At 34.8% G+C, this 22,171-nt stretch overlaps 1 pseudogene across 1 annotated transcript in view; it reads left to right on the top strand.

Moving 5' to 3' along the window:
• Positions 1 to 22,171, top strand: part of LOC106465139 — a 148,005-nt pseudogene that overhangs the window by 119,713 nt on the left and 6,121 nt on the right. Inside the window, exons 14-22 of the transcript XR_002611899.1 lie at positions 1,739 to 1,906; positions 2,464 to 2,534; positions 6,201 to 6,441; positions 9,903 to 10,004; positions 12,535 to 12,720; positions 15,226 to 15,520; positions 16,958 to 17,122; positions 20,423 to 20,598; positions 21,432 to 21,513. The product of XR_002611899.1 is annotated as a Down syndrome cell adhesion molecule homolog (transcript). The remainder of the gene's footprint in view (positions 1 to 1,738; positions 1,907 to 2,463; positions 2,535 to 6,200; positions 6,442 to 9,902; positions 10,005 to 12,534; positions 12,721 to 15,225; positions 15,521 to 16,957; positions 17,123 to 20,422; positions 20,599 to 21,431; positions 21,514 to 22,171) is intronic.

Here is a 22,171-nt window from a genome sequence, read left to right as displayed (position 1 = left end):
TGAGTAATGGGTATTTTATAAGTATCATAAAGAAATTTTTCACTCAAAAATAAAGATTTCTTTTTTTTTTTGCCTGAACTAATGGGACTATAAAAATCCTTAATTACTGACATACTCGGTTAATTTTAATAAAAGAAATTAACTTGGATTTGAAATACGTATATACGTACTTCGTAGTCTTACGTAAATACAATCAAATGCGTTCTGTGCTTCGTGTGTAAGCCAAAAGTTGTCGTCTTGGAAGCAAATATTTGAATAATTCAGGGATGTTATTTGGAAACTTTCTGAATAAGTTGATGAGATTGTAGTTGTTTTTTGTTTTGTTTTGTTTTTTTTACATTTGGTAATGCTGGATTTGTGCTTTGTTTTTGTTATCCTTATTTAATTTTTTACTTCAAGTCTCTTTTTTAATTAGAATTAATAACTGGTTTGTTTGTGTGTTTTATTGTTGAATTTCGCGAAAAGCTATTTGTGCTAGCCGTCCCTGCTTTTGAAATGATAAACTAGAGGGAAGACAGCTAGTCAACACCACTCATCGCTAACTCTTACGATGCTCTTTTATCAACGAAAAGTGTGATTGACTGACACATTAGAACGCCAATACGGCTGAAAGGGCAATAATGTTCGAACTTGCGACCCGCAGATTGCGAGTCGAGCGCCCTAAACGCAAGGCCATGGAATTACTAGAGGTCTGAACTAAGGTTTCTTTACAGTTACTAGAGGTCTGGGTAAAGAGACCTTAGTTATCAGCATTATTTTTTAAAATCTAAAAACGGAAGAAAGCTATTTCCTGTTTGAAAAATGTTCTAATCTAGAACTTGCTTCCGCCCCTCGTCTTTCTGCTTCTTAGCGGCAAGCTTAAGGTTTTATAGTGGTAAATTCAAGGTTAGATCCCTGCAGTGGGCACAACTCATATTATACATAGTACATGCAATTTTACGTTTAGAAACAAACAACCCGCTTGTTTTAACAAACTCAGATTATACATAGTACATGCAACTTTACGTTTAGAAACAAACAACCCGCTTGTTTTAACAAACTCAGATTATACATAGTACATGCAACTTTACGTTTAGAAACAAACAACCCGCTTGTTTTAACAAACTCAGATTATACATAGTACATGCAACTTTACGTTTAGAAACAAACAACCCGCTTGTTTTAACAAACTCAGATTATACATAGTACATGCAACTTTGCGTTTAGAAACAAACAACCCGCTTGTTTTAACACGAATCTTATTAGTAATCAGCTTGAGTTATAAATCAGTAAAAATCTGAATCAACCGATTGGTGGCATGGCCTAGTGGATACGGCATACGACTCGTAGTCTGTGGGTGGCGGGATCAAATTCCGTTAAGTAAGCAGCTAGAGTTATAAATCGTAAAATCTGAATCAACCGATTGGTGGCATGGCCTAGTGGAGCATAGACTGTATAAATGCCTAGAGTAAAAATCTGAATCAACTGATTGGTGGCATGGCCTAGTGGATACGGCATACGACTAGTAGTCTGTGGGTCGCGGGATCAAATCCCGTTATCGAACCTACTAGCATTTTTAGCCGTTGGGGTGATATAATGTGACGGTCAATCCTACTATTTAATTAGAGTTGACGATGGGTGGTTTTGACTAGCTGACTTCACTCTAGTCTCTCTTCTAGATCAGGAACGGCTAGTGTAGTATAGCCCTAGTATCTTTATCAAAATTAATCAAAACAGTCAACTTTTTTTTTTGTCTTAGATAAGTGGCAGCAGCACTCGTCAAATTCGACAGTTGGAGGAAATGAAACCACTTTTATTGTACTAAACTTACTTCCTTTCACGACTTATGCCTTTCGAGTATTTGCTGCCAACAGGCTAGGAACAAGTCAAGCTAGTCAAGTGGTACATGTTAAAACAAATGAAGAAGGTAATATATATATATTTATCAAATCCTTCTGAAAATAAAAAGAAAGAAAATGGTGGTAAAAAAAAAATACTTCTAGTTATATATCCCTTATTGAAGTTTTCAATAATTCGACTTACCATTTTTAATTTTTCAATAAACTTATGTATGAATGGGCTTTGAATGACGTCACTGCATTATTACTTTAGCAGTTTAAAAACTAGGTTTTCCGTACAGTATATGAATAAGATTTCGAAATATGTAGAGTTATACCAGGAGCAGAAGGAGTAATCTAAATATTTTAGTAAAAGAAAATCAGAAAATAAAGAAACTTTCAGTCCTAGGGACAATATAGTGACCCTATCTATATGCATATCTTTTTTATTACAGCATTGAAAGGTTTAGTCTTCTTTAAACACTTCAAAAGAAACACATAAAGGTGAAATTAAAAATTTGCATTACTTATATTCCCATATATTTATTTAATGACACAAAAAACATATAAGTAAAGGAAACAAGTGTAATAATCGGTGAGTGTTACGTTGTATGTAGTACACATATTTTATGTAATCATACTTTAGCTCCTGGAGGACCCCCTGTTCATGTTGAAGCTCAAGCTACTGGTGCCCAGTCAATAAAAGTAATGTGGAAGGTAGGAACATTAATAAACCATTTTTGCCTTCAAGTAGCATAGCAAACAAAAACTACTATTTATGTATAAAAAAGGTATAATTATATCTTTATAGAAATCAGGAAGAAATATTAACAAATCTAGAAATAGAAGAAGATATGAAGACAGTGAATTTGGATGCATTTCTTTTGGTATGATTGAAAAAAATTGTTTTTTTTATAAAGTTTGTTTGCTTTTAATTAATTACAAAGCTACACAATGGGATATCTGTGCTGTGTCTATAACGGGTATCGAAACCCGAGTTTTAGCATTATGAGCTCACAGATTTACCGCTGAACGACTGAACATTTAAAATTTGATAACGAAATTTATTTTATTTATTGTTAAACACAGAGCTACGCAATGGGCTATCTGTTCAATGCCCACAACTCGGTTCTTAGAATAACTTGATCAGATTAGCTGACTGCACTTCATGATTGCGTTGAAAGCTCCATTCAGAAACAGAAAAGGTTTGATCATTTCAAATGTACTACTCTAAACCTGTGTAAAGATGAAACTATATCTCCAGAGGAAAGGTATATATTCTACCTGATCTATGTTTTTAAAATTTTGAGTCAGTAACTTTACTTCCAAGAATACGATTAGTGATAATAAAATGATTAAATGATTTGTAAACTCCAATGTTAACTATGAAAACACATACGTCTCGAATATGTAAGCAAGATCTCATTCCATACATTTCTATCAGCGCAGCAATATTCAAAAAGTCATGCTATAGCACTCTGTTTGTGGCTATCCTAACTTGTGACCAAATCAAAACCAAATATAACAGGCCTACACCATTACACTACAACCTCGCATGGCTCTCGCGATCTGCGGGTCGCGAGTTAGAATACTGTCACTCTTCCAGCTGTGGAGTCATTATAATGTAACAGTCAATCCAACTATTCGCTGTTAAACAGCAGCCAAAGAGTTGGCTGTGGGGGCATTATATTGTAACTGTCAATCCAACTACTCGTTGTTAAAGAGTTGGCTGTGGGGGCGTTATATTGTAACAGTCAATCCAACTATTCATTGTTAAAGAGTTGGCTGTGGGGGCGTTATAATGTACAGTCAATCCAAAAGCCAAAGAGTTGGCTGTGGGGGGGGATTATATTGTAACAGTCAATCCAACTTTTCACTGTTAAAGAATAGCCAAAGAGTTGGCTGCGGGGGCGTTATAATGCAACAGTTAATCCAACTATTCTTTGTTAAAAAGTAGGCAAAGAGTTGGCTGTGGATGGTTTTGTCTAGCTGCTTTCACTCTAGCTTATTACTTCTAAATAAGGGCCGACTAGAGCAAATATCCCTCGAGTAGCTTGGAAAGAAATTCCAAAAACAAACCATTATACTATCTCAATCATTCTTCATATTGGGAAAACGTAATCGTATTCAAACCTAGACCTGTCTAGCCGAAACAGACAATGAATAGTAGGATTCCACTCTTGGGTTTCTATTGTTCTTCATCATAATTTTGACACTGAATACAATATTCCAAGCCTGAAGTTTCCTGCAAACTTTGGATATGATGGTCTGCAGCCGTTGAACCTTCGTTCTTTTGTTACGTAGTGTATTTAATATTAAATCTATGGTTCCATTTCACAACGTTGACCGAGATGAGATTGAATAGGGGTAGCCAGAATAACTTGCTATTCTAGCAAGTCATTGATCTTCTTGATATTCGGAACATTACCCATGATCTTCCTGATCTTTAGGACATTACCCATGATGTTCTTGATCTTCAGAACATTACATATGATGTTCTTGATCTTCGGGACATTACCCATTATCTTCCTGATCTTTGGGACATTACCCATGATCTTCCTGATCTTTGGAACATTACCCATGATGTTTCTGATCTTCAGGACATTACCCATGATCTTCCTGATCTTTGGAACATTACCCATTATCTTCCTGATTTTCATAATATTACCCATGATATTCCTGATCTCCGGGACATTACTCATGACATTTCTAACCTTTGGTACATTATCCATGATCTTCCTGATCCTCAGGACATTACCCACAGTGAATATACGTAGAAATAGGCAGGCTAAAACGTCTCGGACATTCATTCTAAATATCCATGCTGCGTCCAAAAACCTCTTTGAAGGCCCATAAGCTCTATACTTCATAACATCTTAACACCAACCGTTGAGAATTATAAACCTTCTACAGCAACGCATCATGAAATTCACATGTATATTTAGTGGAGATGAATTTTTTGCCAAATAGGTTTGCACTTCTCCATATAACATGGCTCACCCAGCATGCTCTGTAAGAGAACTTGGTGAGTGTAAATATTGAAATACGTCATAAAAGTAGGTTAGTATTGATACATAAGCCAGATGTCAAAGCGTTGTGCTTGAAGTATAGAAACTGATATACTAATTGATTAAAGTAATTAGTAACTTGCTGGTATTGAGAACTTAATAGTAAATTGAAAAACAAAAACTTATGAAAGCATGCTAACAGCTATAGTTTCAAAAATTACACAGACTTTTCTGCATCATTTACGGCTATATGTAACTAGCCAACACTAGCATCCGTGTAGGATGCTGTGCTGTACCCGATTGTGGGCATTTTGTAAGTGCAAACAGTGCATCACTTACTATTTCAGATGTCTCACAGAATTATCCAAGCCAAAGGTCGTACTACTATTAACACCCTAGTAACTAGATCCATCCCCACCCCACCATCCTTGGGTGTATTTTGTAGTGTACATGGTGAGTGTTTTAACATGTGTGGCAACTCAGGTGATTTGATTTGTAGAAGTGGCTTAATATAAGACAAAACTATTAGTTCACTTGTAGTCACAGCAGCACAGCGGTATTTCTGCGGACTTACAACGCTAGAAACCGGGTTTCGATACCCGTGGTTGGCAGAGCACAGATAGCCAATTGTGTAGCTTTGTGCTTAATTAAAAACAAACAAACTTGTAGTCAGAGTTACAGATTTATTTAATTTCGAATTTTCGGACTATGAGTAACTCATCGTCTCCCTGTGGGACAGCGGTCAGTTTACGGGATTCGATTTCCCGAGATGGACACAGCAGATAGCCCAATTTGGCTTTGCACTAAAACAAACAAGTGAATGAATAACTTGAGAATTAACGAAGTCAACAATGTAAACGCTATATTTAAAAGACAACACATAATTTTGGTCTAGGTTATCAAGGTGTAGCAGGGGCTTCCCACTTTTCAATATTTCCCAGTAAAAATGCATCAAAATTAGGAAAGTTACTCTCAGGAAAATCAGGAGAATGCATAAAATTTAATCCAGAATCCAATAGCTTCTAGGACCCTAAGGCGAGTCCTGGACTCCGGTCATAATGGGTTTGCCTGTGGCGTGCATACCCTCTCTTCGCTCGGTAAAATAAACCTTGTATCCCCTCACTTTTAATTTGCTTCCTACACCTCCGTGTAGCTTACAAGCCTGGTCAGTATAGCTCAAAGTAAGATGAATCCTGGATTTAAGCGCGTGTACACATGTGTTTTAATTCTATCTCTCGGAATAATAAAACTAGATAGCATATATAAGTAAAGGGATGTATTTTTCTGTTGTTGTTGTTGTTTTTTAAGTTGTATTGTTGTTGTTTTTCTCAGATACAAATTTTCGATTCACTTACATTTTTATTGATTTTACCAGTCTCCAGAGGAGCACCTTCATTATGGAACCATAAGAGGTTATTACGTTGGATATAAGTTAGCAGGATCTGTGGACACCTACGTCTATCAGACATTAAAAGTCAAAGACTTGGGGTTTCAAGAAGAAAGTCATCTAACGAACCTAAGACGTTATACAAAATATGCTATTGTTGTTCAAGCATTTAACGACAAAGGTACAGGTCCGGCTTCAGAAGAAACGACAGTACGAACTTTAGAAAATGGTAATCTATATATATATATGTATTGGATAACTCAGACTAAGACAGTGGAGTGATTTTAACATAACTTATTTAATAACACGTACGTGAAACAGTTGCAGCAAGTTTACTATATCAGGCTTCAACATGCCTCATAACTTTTCAAGGCCCGGCATGGCCTGGTGGTAAGGGCGCTCGACTCGCAATCTGAGGGTCGCGGGTTCGAATCCCCGTCGCACCAAACATGCTCGCCCTTTCAGCCATGGGGGCGTTATAATGTGACGGTCAATCCCACTATTCGTTGGTAAAAGAGTAGCCCAAGAGTTGGCGGTGGGTGGTGTTGACCTGCTGCCTTCCCTCTAGTCTTACACTGCAAAATTAGGGACGGCTAGCGCAAATAGCCCTCGTGTAGCTTTGCGCGATATTCAAAAACAAACAATAACTTTTCGGTTTAATTCTTGGTACTTCAAAGATACTTCAATCGCTACTGACGCCTTAGTTCAATTGAAAATTATGTTATTTTTCAGAATAGTCTGTATCTGTTTAACTTATTTTCAGATTTATAATAATTCAGTGAAAATATCTTAGGATTGAATCAAAACAAATAAACTACCCCTATTTCACTTTTTTACAACTCAATTTCGTGCACATTTTCTAGAATACTGAACAAGAAAACGTACCATTGTTACCAGTTGCCGGGCTTTTGTAACGAAAATGATGAACTTTCCTATCATATTTACTTACACGCTTGTCCTCCTTCAGGCTCTAAGAATAGCAAGGTTCGATTTTATGAGCCCAAGATCAAGAGATATTTGATATGTCAAAGCTTAGTTCTTATTCCTGCAGGCATTTTCCAACGTAATTGCTTTTTGTTTTTCGTGAGGAAAAGAATAAAAAAGAAATATTATGAGGACATTCTTCAGAAACAACATGTTACCTTCCTGTACTATGTCTCTTTAAATTATTATGTGCCTCTATTTACATTGCGAGAAAGCTTGTCCAATTTTAGAAGCTATTGGATTTTTTTTTGTCTGCCTGTCTTCAGTTCAATGATATTATTGAGAAGATTTTCTTTCTTTTTTTTTTAATTTTCTGTAAGATCATACATGAAATTAACATCTGAATGAGTGTGTGTGTGTGTGTGTATGGAAGAATAATTTATTTCCACAATTTTTTACCAATACGTTCGGGAGTTTAACTCATCTGTAAACAAGCTTTCTTACCTATTTGTTTCTTCATCACTGACGTTGCCAAGCGACTTATAGTTGCGGCAATCATAACACTCGCACTTCATTGCCTCTTTGGCCGTCTGTTTTCATATGAACGCGCCCCCTAGTGTCACAGCGGTATTTCTGCGGACTTACAACGCTAAAAACCTGGTTTCGATACCCGTGGTGGGCAGAGCACATATAGCCCTTTGTGTAGCTTTGTGCTTAACTTCAAACAAACAAACATATGAACAATTCCCCTGCCTCTTTTTCATTCTGTTTCAGACAGGTCATCTTTATTTTTATTACGAGTTTAATCGTGACCTTGCTTTTATTCAGCTGAGTATTATGAATAGCCTTAATCACGTATTCTAGGCTAATTTTTTTTTTTTAATCATTTTACAAACTGATAGTACTTCTACAGTTATGACAGCTGAATGAGTCCTCGTATTCGGTCTCCCGGTGGGACAACTTACAGACTTACAACGCTAAAAATCAGGGATTCGATTCCCCGCGATGGATACAACAAACAAACCTCTTATTTGATCAGTGAACTCTTGACTTCAGTTTTTTTTCTATTCACTGGAAATATAGTAGTTGAACGAAAAAAGTGTTGTTTACTATTTCACTTTGTGTGAATGTTAAACAATTGTGTTTATTCTAAAGTTGCGTAACGATTCTATTAGGTTTTGCTCTGTTCTTGACTTGTTCTCAGAAGAAATGGTTTTCTCTTATATAACGATATCATTTGCACATTCTCTTGTGTAGTAAGAACTTTTCTGAAGAAGTGAGAATTGAGCCGGTAAAGATTTGAACTTGTGACTCTGCTTACCGCCCCCCCTCCCCCAGGTACTCAGCGGTGAGTCTGAAGAGTTGTAACTCTTTCGATACTCGTGGTGGGCACAGCACAGATAGTCCATTGGGTAGCTTTGCGCTTAACAACAAACAAACAGACTCTGCTTACCAGGCAGTTGTTTTAACCAACCCGGCTGTTTCATCTCCAAAGACACAAATTTCAGTTTTCGGTTCATGGGTTATTGACGTCGAAATTCGGAAGGGCTCTTAAGTGCCTTTTTTGGAAATTGCCATTCGAGGTGCGGTAATTTAATTGGCTAAATGTTCTGCAAAGTCACTGGTTGTTCAAATTCGGCCCGGTCTCGATTTTAACTTCAGAAAAATTCTGTCACAACAATGGTCTGAATCTTCTCATTTTTGTTTCCTTTTACACACTACTGACCCTATTCACTTTTTAACCGTCTAGCTTGACCATTGTAATTTATATATATAATGTATAAAAAATTTCTCCCTTCGATGGTTAGTATTCCTAATTGTGGAGCTGAAGTTACTTGTTTTGCGTCCCGTTATCGCCAAAAAGAATCGCGGTCCGCACTATGGTGCAGTGGAAGCATTATAAGAAAGACAGCCAATTCCTGCTATTCGGTCTGACAAGAGTAGCCCAAGAGTTGGCGGTGGTCGATGTTCACCTTTCCTCTAGCGTAGGCCTGGCATGGTCAAGTAGTTAGGGCGCTTGACTCGCAATCTGAAGGTCGCGGGTTCGAATCCCCGTTCCACCAAATATGCTCGCCCTTTCAGTCGTGGGAGCGTTATAATGTGACGGCCAATTCCACTATTCGTTGATTAAAGAGTAGCCCAAGAGTTGGCAGTGGGTGATGATGACTAGCTGCCTTCCCTCTAGTCTTTCACTGCTAAATTAGGAACGGCTAGCGCAGATGTGTGGATGGTTAGCGCAGATAGCTCTCGTGCAGCTTTGCGCAAAATCCAACAAACAAACCGGTCATCCTTTTTTATAGTTAAGTAACTTCACATCAAACTAGGGTCACGTTACTCTCAAAATTATTCCATCATGGGCAAAAAGACAAGCTATATTGATTTTCAAGCAAGGTTGCTGTACAGCGTCATCTACATATCTATAAGTGCATTTCACTATATTTCTTTGATAAAGTTATTTATGTCCATAACTGAAAGTAAGTTTCACAAGTGTTTAGAGTTAAATTAATATTAAAATTTCGTGTCATCATTTGAAACGTGAGTGTTAACTTTAAGGTTCATTTTAGCTTTGTGAAGTTCTGTCAATGGCGTATCTCTGTGAAAAGGGTTATACCTATGAAATGATATTCGAGAAACCGTGTGTTTGATGAAATAAAATTATTGCTTATTTTTCGTTGTACTTTTATTTTGTTAAACGTACTATATCCTGAAACGTTTTCTGAGTTATCATCAGACGTTCTGAAACAAGTGGTTTGGTGATTTTTTCAGATCCCCCATTCCAACCATCTTTAAAACTATTAGCTACCACATCGTCTACAGTTCAGTTTTTCGTGATGAGCAAAGACCGTTTGACAAATAACGCGTTATCAGGTGAATTCTTGGTTTTATTTAACTCTATTTTTTCTGTTAGTAACTTTGTGTTTTTTATATATGTACAGTGTTTTTTTAATTAAATTAATCACAAATATTTGAATACAATTTATTGAACAGAAACCCCCGATATTAAATAGGTGATTGTGGTGTTTGTCATCTACCATCTGAAAAATAGAATCCTTCAAATGTTTGTACTGTCCAATAAGCCACATATAACATACATTTTGGCATGAAATGGTAAGTAACATAAGCAAAAGTTAAAATAAAAAGAAATCACCAACTAAATATTCATTTCTTTGTAGCACAGTTATACTCCCATAAATAGTGAAAACTGCATTAATCTAAAAAAATGTTCCCCTCCCGGTAGGTCAGCGGTAAGTTTACGGATGTACAACACTAAAATCCGAGGTTCGATTCCTCGCAATGTACAGAGCGCAGATAAGGCCATTGTGTAGCTTTGCCCCAGAACAAAAACATAATGCAAAACTATTACACTCAGAAATAATTTCTTAAGAACACGAAAAGTTCATCATTAAGAACTTCTGATCAAAAATAAGCAAACACCGTATATATGAAAACAAAAGTATATTTCCAAATTAACATGAATTAATGAGCACGGACTAAATCTTATAAATAAATTCTTGAAAGAGGTAAATATACAATTATTGGAATACATTAAATCATCAGATGGGGAACCTCGCTGTAAGCAATATTTTTGTCCTTAATACCAATGATATATCAAAAGGTTTGACCGATTTTGTAGCCTTAGGTTAATTCTAAACAAATATACTACATAAACAAAACAAAATAAATTATTTTAAAAATGTCTAATATTAGTTCGAAAATTATTTTAAATAATACAACCACAAGTAGTTATTGAAATTAATTATAAAAATATTGTTAATATGAACGTGATTTAGTTCTTTGTCAGAGGTTTTTATGACAATAACCTTGTTGGCTCGTTCATCTTAAATGCTCATAGTTCATATGCAAATTTATTTAAGAAGGCGTGTTAGGCAGCAAAACCTATTTCAAAACAATATAGAAATACAACTGACCGACACTTTAACATAATCCTAACTGGATCAATAAATTATATTACTTGAAACTGCAGTCGTCAGATAGTTATGGTTTAGGATTCCGATTTCCAGCCTCCCCCACCCCACCCCATTGGTTCAGTGGCAAGTCTGAAGCCTTATAACACTAAAAACTGGGTATCGATAGGCATAGCACAGGTAACCCATTGCGTAGCTTTGCTCTTAACAACAACAAACAAACAAATCGAATTTCAAACTGACCTCTTACGTACTATAATTTAAGAAATATCAAACAGAGTACGATTATTTGGCCATCCAACAGTTATAACGACACCATGATGCAATTAATACAAGTTTGGGTCTTGAAATATTTGCATCGCCACAGTACTCAAGTCACGGGTGATGTGAAAAAAAAATCGAATGTTTGACAGTTTAAATACTAGTTATGAACAATAATCTGAGCTAATAGTAATATTGGTGTAGAACTTCCAATCCCAGGTCATTATTACATAATTGTTGGACATAAGATTTATATTGTTCACGTGTATATATTACATAATTGTTGGACATAAGATTTCTATTCCTCACGTGTATTTATTGCATGATTGCTGCATCCACATAAGGTTTATATTGTTCACGTGTAAAATATTACATAATTGTTGCATGCATATAAGGTTTATATTGTTCACGTGTATATATTACATAATTGTTGGACATAATATTTCTATTCTTCACGTGTATTTATTACATAATTGTTGCATCCACATAAGGTTTATATTGTTCACGTGTAAAATATTGCATAATTGTTGCATGCACATAAGGTTTATATTGTTCACGTGTATATATTATATAATTGTTGGACATAAGATTTCTATTCTTCACGTGTATTTATTGCATTATTGCTGCATCCACATAAGGTTTATATTGTTCACTTGTATATATTGCATAATTGTTGCATGCACATAAGGTTTATATTGTTCACGTGTATATATTGCATACTTGTTGCATGCACATAAGGTTTCTATTCTTCACGTGTATGTATTACATAATTGTTGGACATAAGGTTTATATTGTTCACGTGTATATATTACATAATTGTTGGACATAAGGTTTATATTGTTCACGTGTATTTATTGCATAATTGTTGCATGCACATAAGGTTTATATTGTTCACGTGTATATATTACATAATTGTTGGACATAAGATTTCTATTCTTCACGTGTATTTATTGCATTATTGCTGCATCCACATAAGGTTTATATTGTTCACGTGTATATATTACATAATTGTTGCATGCACATAAGGTTTATATTGTTCACGTGTATATATTGCATACTTGTTGCATGCACATAAGGTTTCTATTCTTCACGTGTATGTATTACATAATTGTGGGACATAAGGTTTCTATTCTTCACGTGTATTTATTACGTGATTGTTGCATATGCACATAAGGTTTACATTGCTCACATTTTTGATGTGAATCTTTCAGGATTCTTTCTCTACTACAAAGAGGACAGAACAGATTGGAGTAAAGTAAGAATTCCTCCTGACACCAGTGAGTACAAAGTCACAAATCTAAAATGTGGTACTCGATACCAGTTTTATATAGAAGCCTTTAACTCCGCAGGAAAAGGAGAACCGAGCAAAACTCTTACAGTTAAAACCAAAGGAATGGGTAAGTTATGATCTTTAAAAAATATGTTTACAATGTCACGAGTGATGTACCTAAGAGTTTCTGATGTACATAAATAAACATTATTAAGAAAAATAACAACACTTAGAGTCAGTGATTTATTAGAAAATTACAAAAACAAATATAATATTCTCCTTAAGGTCAGTTACGAATACATGTAAAATATCATCAAAAACGCATGCGTGAAAACTGATGATACAAAATTTTTATATACAAGGTGTTCCAAAATTATTTTCCCTATTTTAAAATTTAATAATTAAATAACTAAAAAAAATAAAACCATGCAGTTTTCAACACCTTGAAACCCAAGTCAAACAGTTTTATTGACGTGTCAGTAGACTTCTACGTGTGCGCCATTAGTGGCTCTCAGCACATCTAACCGATATTCGATTTCAGCCAATGTTTGCTGCAACGTGTCCACAGTTACAGTGGCGATGGCATTCATTTTCCTGGTCTTTAGCTCCGTGATGTGCAGTACACATACCCTTAACATACCCCCAAAAAAAGAACTCCAATGGAGTGATGTCTTTTTCTTGCACAGTTGCCATTTTATGGGGTAACACTACTCATTTGAATGAAAAACAAACATTACCATAAAAACCTTTTGAGTTGGGCTACAAGATGTTGAAAACTTCATGGTTGTATTTCTTTAGTAATTCAATTATTAAATTTTCAAATAAGAAGTGTTACTATATACTTGAAAATGATTTTTAAAAAAATTATGGGCCCTTTGTTTCATGCAGTTGACTGTGAATTATACTTAAAAAACACATTCAATAACATAAGATATTGTTATCCAATCTACTTTAAGAGAAATTCGTTTAATTTGTGTTTTATTTTTTAAATGGACCTATCTCTATTTGTCACTTGTCAGAATGATTTTTACAAACTCCCTATGTGTTTCACCAGTTATCTTGATGTTTTTATGCTATCTCATGTTTGTTTTTTTGTCACGTGTCCATTTGATTTGTGTTAACTTTGTGCTTTTTTTCTACACATTATGATGATACTTGCTCATCTTCTTGGCTATAAAAATGATTTCTGTTAACTCTGTGTTTGAGTTAACTCCATTTATATAAGGGTGGTTTATATCTGTTGTTGTTGGGTTTTTTTCAAACACCACAGCGACCTCTACTAACCTCGTGTGTGTAAAATTAACATATGTAAAGCCCTGTCTTTGTCTCATATCAGTGAGGTTTGATAACTTCTTATTGGTTAGCTTGGTTTCTGCTAACTCCCTGTGATCTGTTACATATTAGTACGATCTCATGTTAACTACAATTCTGTCAGGATTACTTCTGATAACACTCTGTTTGTGTTTTGTCTACTTTCAGATTGATGGTTTATTTTCATTATATAACTCTCGATCCTCTTTGTCTACTGTCAGATTAATCGTTTATTTCTGCTATATAACTCCCTATCCATCTTTGTCTACTGTCAGATTAATCATTTATTTCTGCTATATAACTCCCTATCCATCTTTGTCTACTGTCAGATTAATCATTTATTTCTACTATATAACTCCCTATCCATCTTTGTCTAATGTTAGAGTGCTTTCAGTTAATTCCATGTTTGTCAGAGTTATTTCTCATAACTGTTTGTCTGTGTTTGTCTAATATCAAAGTGATGTGCTATTTCTACTGTATAACTTCCTGTCTGACTTTGTTTAATGACCGAGTGCTTTGAGCGTGATTTATGTTAACTATTTGTCTTAGTTTAGTTTATCACGTGTCCGAATGGTTTCTGTTAACTCTCCGTCTTCTGGGTTGATCAGTTAACTCCCTGTCTGACTTTGTCATGTATAAAAGTGATTTCTGTTAACTCCACATCTGCCAAGTTGGCTTCTCCTAAATTATCTTCTACATTAGAAATATATTAACCTCGTCAAAATAAAATAAGCCTTTTTATTGGTCTTATAGCTATCATCTCGAGTCATTATTCTGCTTTTTATTAACTGAGATTAAGATATTTGAATTTAATTTTGACTTTTGTTGTGACAACGTTGATCAATTTGCAAGAAACGAAACTTGTATAAACATATTGAGGAAAAGATAACCATGTGTACATGTTATTTACACTGTAAAGAAATAACAGTATGGTGTAGGAGAAGTACGGCAAGTATTGTAGTATACAGAAACTTTAATATACTGCAGTAGGAATATTCAAGTATTGTAGTATACAGAAACGTTAATATATTGCAATAGTAATGTTCATGTATTGTAATGTACAGAAACGATAATATATTGCAATAGTAATGTTCATATATTGTAATGTACAGAAACGATAATATATTGCAATAGTAATGTTCATGTATTGTAATGTACAGAAACGTTAATATATTGCAATAGTAATGTTCATATATTGTAATGTGCAGAAACTTTAATATACTGCGATAGGAATGTTCAAACATTTCAGCTCTTTGCAAATCTGGAGTGTACAGTCTCACGTCTATAGGAAAATAACTTAATGACAAATATCTGTTTACAGCTCCAATAGCTCCAAGTAAACAATTACTTCTCTCGGTAAACTCCACCTGGGTTAACATCCACCTAGCGACCTGGGACGACGGGGGCTGTCCCATTAGTTACTTCTCTCTCCGATATAAAGTTGAAACGGATAACACGTGGAGGATTCTTTCTGACCACGTTGATCCTTTACGAAAGGGACATAGTGTTATCAAATCTCTCCTACCTGACTCGCTACCGTTTGCAGGTTACTGCTAAAAGTCCCGCGGGAATCACAGAGGCTGAATATGGATTTTTAACTCTGCCAGTTTCTTCAGGTAATCCAGGAACTTTTTTCTTCCATAAAATGAAATTACAAGAAAAGATTTTAAATTTTTAAGTCGTACCATAAATAAAATATTGTAATATTGACTAGGTCTAAAACTCTTGTTGTATTATTGTTAAAAGCTGTTTTTGTGGAAAGAAAACGTTACCTATTGGCTAGAGATGTTTGACCGAAAATGTTCCTGTATTATTAAAACTTTTCCTAGAAAGTAAACTTTACCTATTTAAATAATTCCAAATTTTGATATTAGAATGTGAATGGCTGTAGAGCGATTATCTATCAAAAATGTTTTGAATGTTATATTTTATTCGGAAAATTCGTCGCTTGTTATGACCTACCTATAAATATAAACCAACCTTTTAGAAATCGTCAATATGGTCTATTTCTTAGAACAAAACGTTCTAACGTGGCTTATTATTTAATTTAGCTATGTTAGTTTCACAAAAGTTTATTTTCAGATTTTTTTAAATGTTTCTGTTTGAATGATAGTGAATTCAATATGTCTCCCAGTGGGACAGCAGTAAATTTACGGATCACACTGCTAAAGACCTGGGTTCGATTCCCCACAGTTGACACAGAAGATTACCCAATGTAGCTTTACTCTAAGACCAACAAACAAAATAAACTAATGCAGTATTATCAGTGGTTAAACTTATTTAATAATAATAAAACTGTCAAATACTATAGAATTATCAAACACCTCGAGTTATGCAACTGGTAAAAGGTGAGAGCTACACAAATCTATACACGGACAAATCTAACGTTAAACAGGCCTGTACTGTCACTGCGTCAGTTTTACCAACAGGAGATGTTTAACTCTAGTTTTTTTTTTTACCATCGCTGGATGCTTCCTCGAGATTGCTGTTGCGATGTGTTTTTGTAATCAGCTCATTATGCGCCTACACTCGTGCAGACAAAGCCCTTCCGTTGTTGAATTGGATTAGCAAGAATCAACGAACTGCATCGCACTAGTTCGAATTTAATCGTTATTTGGACACACGGTTATCGTTACGAATAAGCTTGACTCCTTTTTCACGTTTATCACCATTTATTAACAGGGGCGATATTTTGGGATTCTATTAGCAAAATTAAAATTTAATAGGGCATTTCAATCAGATTCTTCCAGGACAACAGTATTTCAGGATGTTTGATAAGTTATTATTTTGTTCTTAAAATAATACCTGCAGTTGATTAGGGAATCGATTCGTTTGTGCAGCTCCAGTGATAAAGGAATTTCTGAAGTGATGCATCACAAGTGTTTTTTTTTTAAAGTAGCATAAAAAAGGTCCCTTAGTTGATTTCTGTGTTTCTGTTTCTTTTCCTTTTTTGTTTTTGATACGCATTAATTTCCTGTCTGAGTATATAAACAAAATACTTGAATTATATGTTTATTTACGTGTTTTATCTTCCACTCATGGGCAAAAAATAGGCTCAGCTGCTCCAGCGGAAATCATGGAAAAGGAACATATCCCACTGTACCTTGATCTCAACATTATTTTACCAGTAAGCGTGTCCTTAATGGTGGTTGTCATTATTATTACCACAGTCTACGTCATTTTGCGAAGACAATATCCTCATGAGGGCTCTAATAGTGGTAAGTTGGTAAATCAAAATAACTTCCAATCAGAGTAACTTATGTACTTAAAGCGAAAATAAAAATCAACCTGGCCAATAATATAACAAATCAATATATAATTTTCTTAAGTTTCTACTTAGATTAGATTAGAATGCATTGTTTCATCAGTTGGATACACTCTCATTTCACAATATTTTTGGCCGTAAACCCAATATACCTCAAGAGGTTCGGCCAACTTAGAAGATTTAGGTTAGTTATAAACCCACATATTACGCTAATAATGCTAAATAATAAACTACAAATGAAAATAAAAAGTAATTCCATTCGATATACTAACTAGTAAAACCAATATTATTAATGAAAGTAATAAAAAATGTAACATAATTTACTTGGGGAACCCACAAACACTAGTTCTTGTCTTTAACTATATTCACAAGCTAGTCTGGTTCTCTTGATTAATAAAAGCTTTTCACGATTCACAGCTTTAACCTCACGAATGAAACATTTATTGATAAGAATTTATTTCTAGCTACCTGCGTATAATTGTCCCTAATTCTGGGCTTATAGGCCAGAGAGGATGAAGCTAGCTAACAGCTCCCACCGCAAACCCTTGGACTACTCCTATATGATCAAATAATGAGGTTTCGCCCTCACTCTTATATCACACCCTTGGGTTCACAGTCTGAGTACCCTAATCAGTAGGCCATACCCAGTCCCATTTCATTTTTCACCAATAAATCATAGTCTTATTCACTCATACACGAAGGATAATAGACAAAAACTACAAGTAAACAAACCATTAAACAATACAAAATATATGGGAAACATTTTAAATGTATTCGATCTTCTAAGCCTCATTCACGTGTTTTTTAAGCCTATCATTGGTTCCGAATGTAAAATGATGGAATAATTTACCGCCACTACATAGCAAAAAGTAAAGGTAGAAAGCTCTGAGAATAAATTAAATTTGTTTGTACAATTTCGCTGCTTGACAAAATATCTGATATAAAAATCAGAGTAAATACTGTAATGCAAAATGCTTCCATAACATCATGACTCTGTAGTGACTCTAGTTAAAATATCTCGTCTTACTGTAGTTAGAAAATGCTTGCACTCTTTTATATGGTTTGAGCGTAGCATAGCAGTTAACGAATCGGGCTGTGGGTTTGATGGTCTCGGCTTCGAGACACGCATCGCAATTTCAGCTAAGGATGCGTCATAAGAGTGACAGTGAATTCCTCTATTCAGAGTAACTACTTCATGTGAGCGGTGCTGCGACTAGTTGCCTTCCTTATGGATAGCTATGCCTGTACTAAAGGGTTCTCTAACCTGTCAATTGAGTCAACTACGTGCATAATGCGTCGTTCAGATAAACAAACAGTCATTATGTGCATATAATTTACTTACTAAAATGTTAAATCAACATTGTTTTTACATATGATTGGCGTTAAGATTAGGTATCCAATACAGTGTACAGAAGAATAAGTAAGCATTTGGTTAAGCTTTGAATATTATTATTTAGTTCCATACGTTCTGATCTTATGTGCAATGATGTCTCTGAAATGTATAAAATCTCAGACAACAGGTGGCAGCACATGATAAGACTGGTGATTACGATGTTTATGAAATTGTAATAGTTAGTATTAATATTTTGAAAATTAGTTTTTATGATAGCTGTATATTTAAAGTTTCAATTTATAGTAATGCAAATTAATATAAACTATTTACATATTGTGTATTCAGGTGGTTCAATTAAACAGTTCTTTATCTTTACTTGTTTCGTAGGGTCATAAGTTTAACATAACAGTATTCACTTCTTATAGTGGGACATAAATTTAGCATCATGGTCGTCACTTGGAGTTGTGACACATTATATTCTTGTCGTCACTTGGACACGTTATATTGCTGATATTTTACATAGCTGTTGGATTGTTGGTACTTCTCCAAATTTCTTTTAGATTACATCCCTAAAATCTCATCATCGAGTTACAACCATTCGTTTACTATGTACATTTTTTATAAGAGCTACTGTCTAACCAAAGAAACCTTCACCAGTTCTTTGGGCATCTGCTTCTCTCTTTAAAACTGGGGGAAAACTCGTGCTTCGAGTACGAAACGTATCTGTTGTTGTTGCGGTATTTTGTATTTGAATAAACAAAGTTTATAAAATGTAAAGGCAGTTAGTTCTGTGTAGTTAAAGTAATTAAAACAGTTAATTGACCTGCCTAGATTACTCACGTATGAGATTAGTTACGTATAATTCTAAAAGAAACTGACGGCCGTGCGGGGCGTGTCAATGACTGCGAGGTTAAACTTAAGTGAGTTAAACCTATTCCATAACGCGTGATACTCACGAAAAACTTCTAGTACAGTAGACACTTTGAGTCGAATGGTGTGATCAAAAATGACAAACCGATCGACATATCTAATAAGAGACATCAGATCTAAGGACGCTTTCAAAATCTGGGTATCAGGAGCAAGTATTAATAGTATTCAACAGGATATTATAACTCTCTGTCAGAAACAGGGCTATATATAATTCATAATTAAAACTACAAAAGCATATCAAACCTAGATCCTGTGTAATTTTTTTTATGAAACTGTAAATTGGGATTTATTATTATTATCAGATGGGATATTAAAAAAAAAGTAATTTTACTGCCATATCAGAAGATATATTTCTTTGAACTATTCATATTTAAGTCTGTTTACACTACTGTAACATAGATTTGTCGATAAAAATGTGATAAGGCTCAGGGTTTTTGACCCTACTGTATACATATATAATTTCTTTGGGTATTAAAGTTATTTGTGCTGACACCTTTGAGTTGGATAACCAGCTCATTTCCAAACCACACATATACTTATTTTATGTAGACAGATATACCTTCAATGTTTGAAATGTATTATTCAAGTTACTGATTGAAAAACCATTAAATACATAGCTGCCACACGTGTGATTGTGTGTTTTTTCTCTAATTCACTATTAACGTACCCTGATGACTCAGTGAGAAGCTTATGGGCACATAACGTTAAAATTAGGGGTTCGATCCCGGAGGCGGACACAATGCAGATGATACATTGTGTAGCTTTGCGATTAAGGAAACAAACTCTCATCAGCACTTCCTTTAGTTGACTAAATCACTCACGATTTTTTTAACTTTTTTGGAACTTATTATTAATACAATAATCTCGTTTCATACGTTACAAACTCGAACTCTGACCTTAGTATTTGGTAACACCTTTGACATAAATACATCACTGTAAGTTTACTATATCAGTATAAATATTTAAGTGAAGGTTTGGTTTGGTTTCCAGGAAGCACTACTTACTCTAGAAGAAAGCTCCAGCCTCAAGAAACGCTCCAGATGATGAACGTAAACCGAACCTCAAAAAGTCTTGGTCCTTTGGTCCAGGGTACCACAGTTTATTATCCCGAGCCATATGCTACAACAAGGTTGTCCACTCAAGAAGAAAACGACCTGATTGAAGCAGTACGTTATTCTAAAGGTTTACACTTTTACCAATCACAGAGCATAGGTCACACATAATCTTTATTGACCTTGACCTTTTGATTACCACCGTATCACATATTTTGCAAACATGAGTACATTTTGGTCCAACGTTTTATCAACAATCCATTTAAAATTAATCTCGTCACAGTTATATATATATATATGTTGAGCATAATACACAATGATCAGTCTTTCTAAATTAATATGAATTCAACTAGAAGACTCATTAAACTTTATTTTGAATTATTACATGTCTTTAGTCGTCCAACTTTACATTTAAAGTTTAAAAATCTAATCGCTGTCATAGCTGTTTAAAATTCAAAAGTTTAATCTTGTCAAACAGTAGTCTTATATACACACAACGTAGTGGTTGGGCCCGGCATGGCCAAGTGGTTAGGGTGATCAACTGGCAATCTGCGGGTTCGAATCCCCGTCCCACCAAACCGTGTGGGCGTTAAAAAGTGACGGTCAATCCCACTATTCGTTGGTAAAAGAGTAGCCCAAGAGTTGGCGGTGGGTGGTGGTTTTGCAATTAATGCTGTAACGTAACTTTATTTTTTATGAAGATGTAATTTTAAAATTGAGTTATTTCGTTTTCATTGTTTACACACACACTGTTCATCAAAGTTTGTTTTTAAAAAGCTATACTTTATCATTCTGTCTAAACAAAATTAAAAAATCATTTCTGTTTGGTATAAAATGTTGTCAAGTATTTACTGTATGTATATATGTATATCGAATAGCAAAGCATTGATGCTTAACGGAAAGTTTCAATAGCTGTAAAGTTACAATGAACTTTCTGCCCGTTTCAGGGCCGAGACGAACCTTTATATGCTACAGTGAAACGAACCCCTAGACCCCCGAGATCTGGCGTCCATATCTATCACTATCCAGGTAGGAACACTTTACAACTTTATATATTTATGTTCATTTTTACTGATGTTGAGAGCTTCTGAGGAAATATTGGGAGCAAAAAATCAAAGACAAGAACAAGAGTGATAAAATATGTAGGACGTGTTACGTATTAGAATTTCAAATGGCCTAAAATTGCGTTAATTGATCATTTAAATTTAGTAGTTAAATTGTGCTTTGGATTTAGTAGTTAAATTAAAGCCGATATATAGTCAGTTTATGATATTTACCAACAAGATTGATACACACAGTTTTTCTTTTTTAACACATATGCGTTTTAATATACACACAACAATACAATTTACAATAACGGTTATTACCAATAATTATTGCAAACAATGATTTATATACAAAAGTTTCACAAACTTACAAGCAATATAAAGTCTTCTTTATAGTCTGGGACTTCCTTGATATCTTATGGAGAGTTCATGATGAGTGAGTTAATTTCGAGTTGACATAGGCATAATTCACTTAAGAGGGAGCTAGCTAGCCCTGTTGTCTTCACTGTTCATACGCCTGTTGGAGATTGAATTTCCACCGATGACGTTAGGTAATGTTCTCGTAAAAGTATTAATGTCCGATGTGAATCCGCTGACGTTAAATGATTTGTAATGTTCGAACTTTGTAAATGCTCCTGGTC

Source organism: Limulus polyphemus, unplaced genomic scaffold, assembly GCF_000517525.1.
Source record: "Limulus polyphemus unplaced genomic scaffold, Limulus_polyphemus-2.1.2 Scaffold1847, whole genome shotgun sequence".
In the NCBI taxonomy this organism is placed as follows: domain Eukaryota; kingdom Metazoa; phylum Arthropoda; class Merostomata; order Xiphosura; family Limulidae; genus Limulus; species Limulus polyphemus.
The sequence above is the reverse complement of the archived record's forward strand: the minus strand, read 5'-3'. Positions and strand labels throughout refer to the sequence as shown.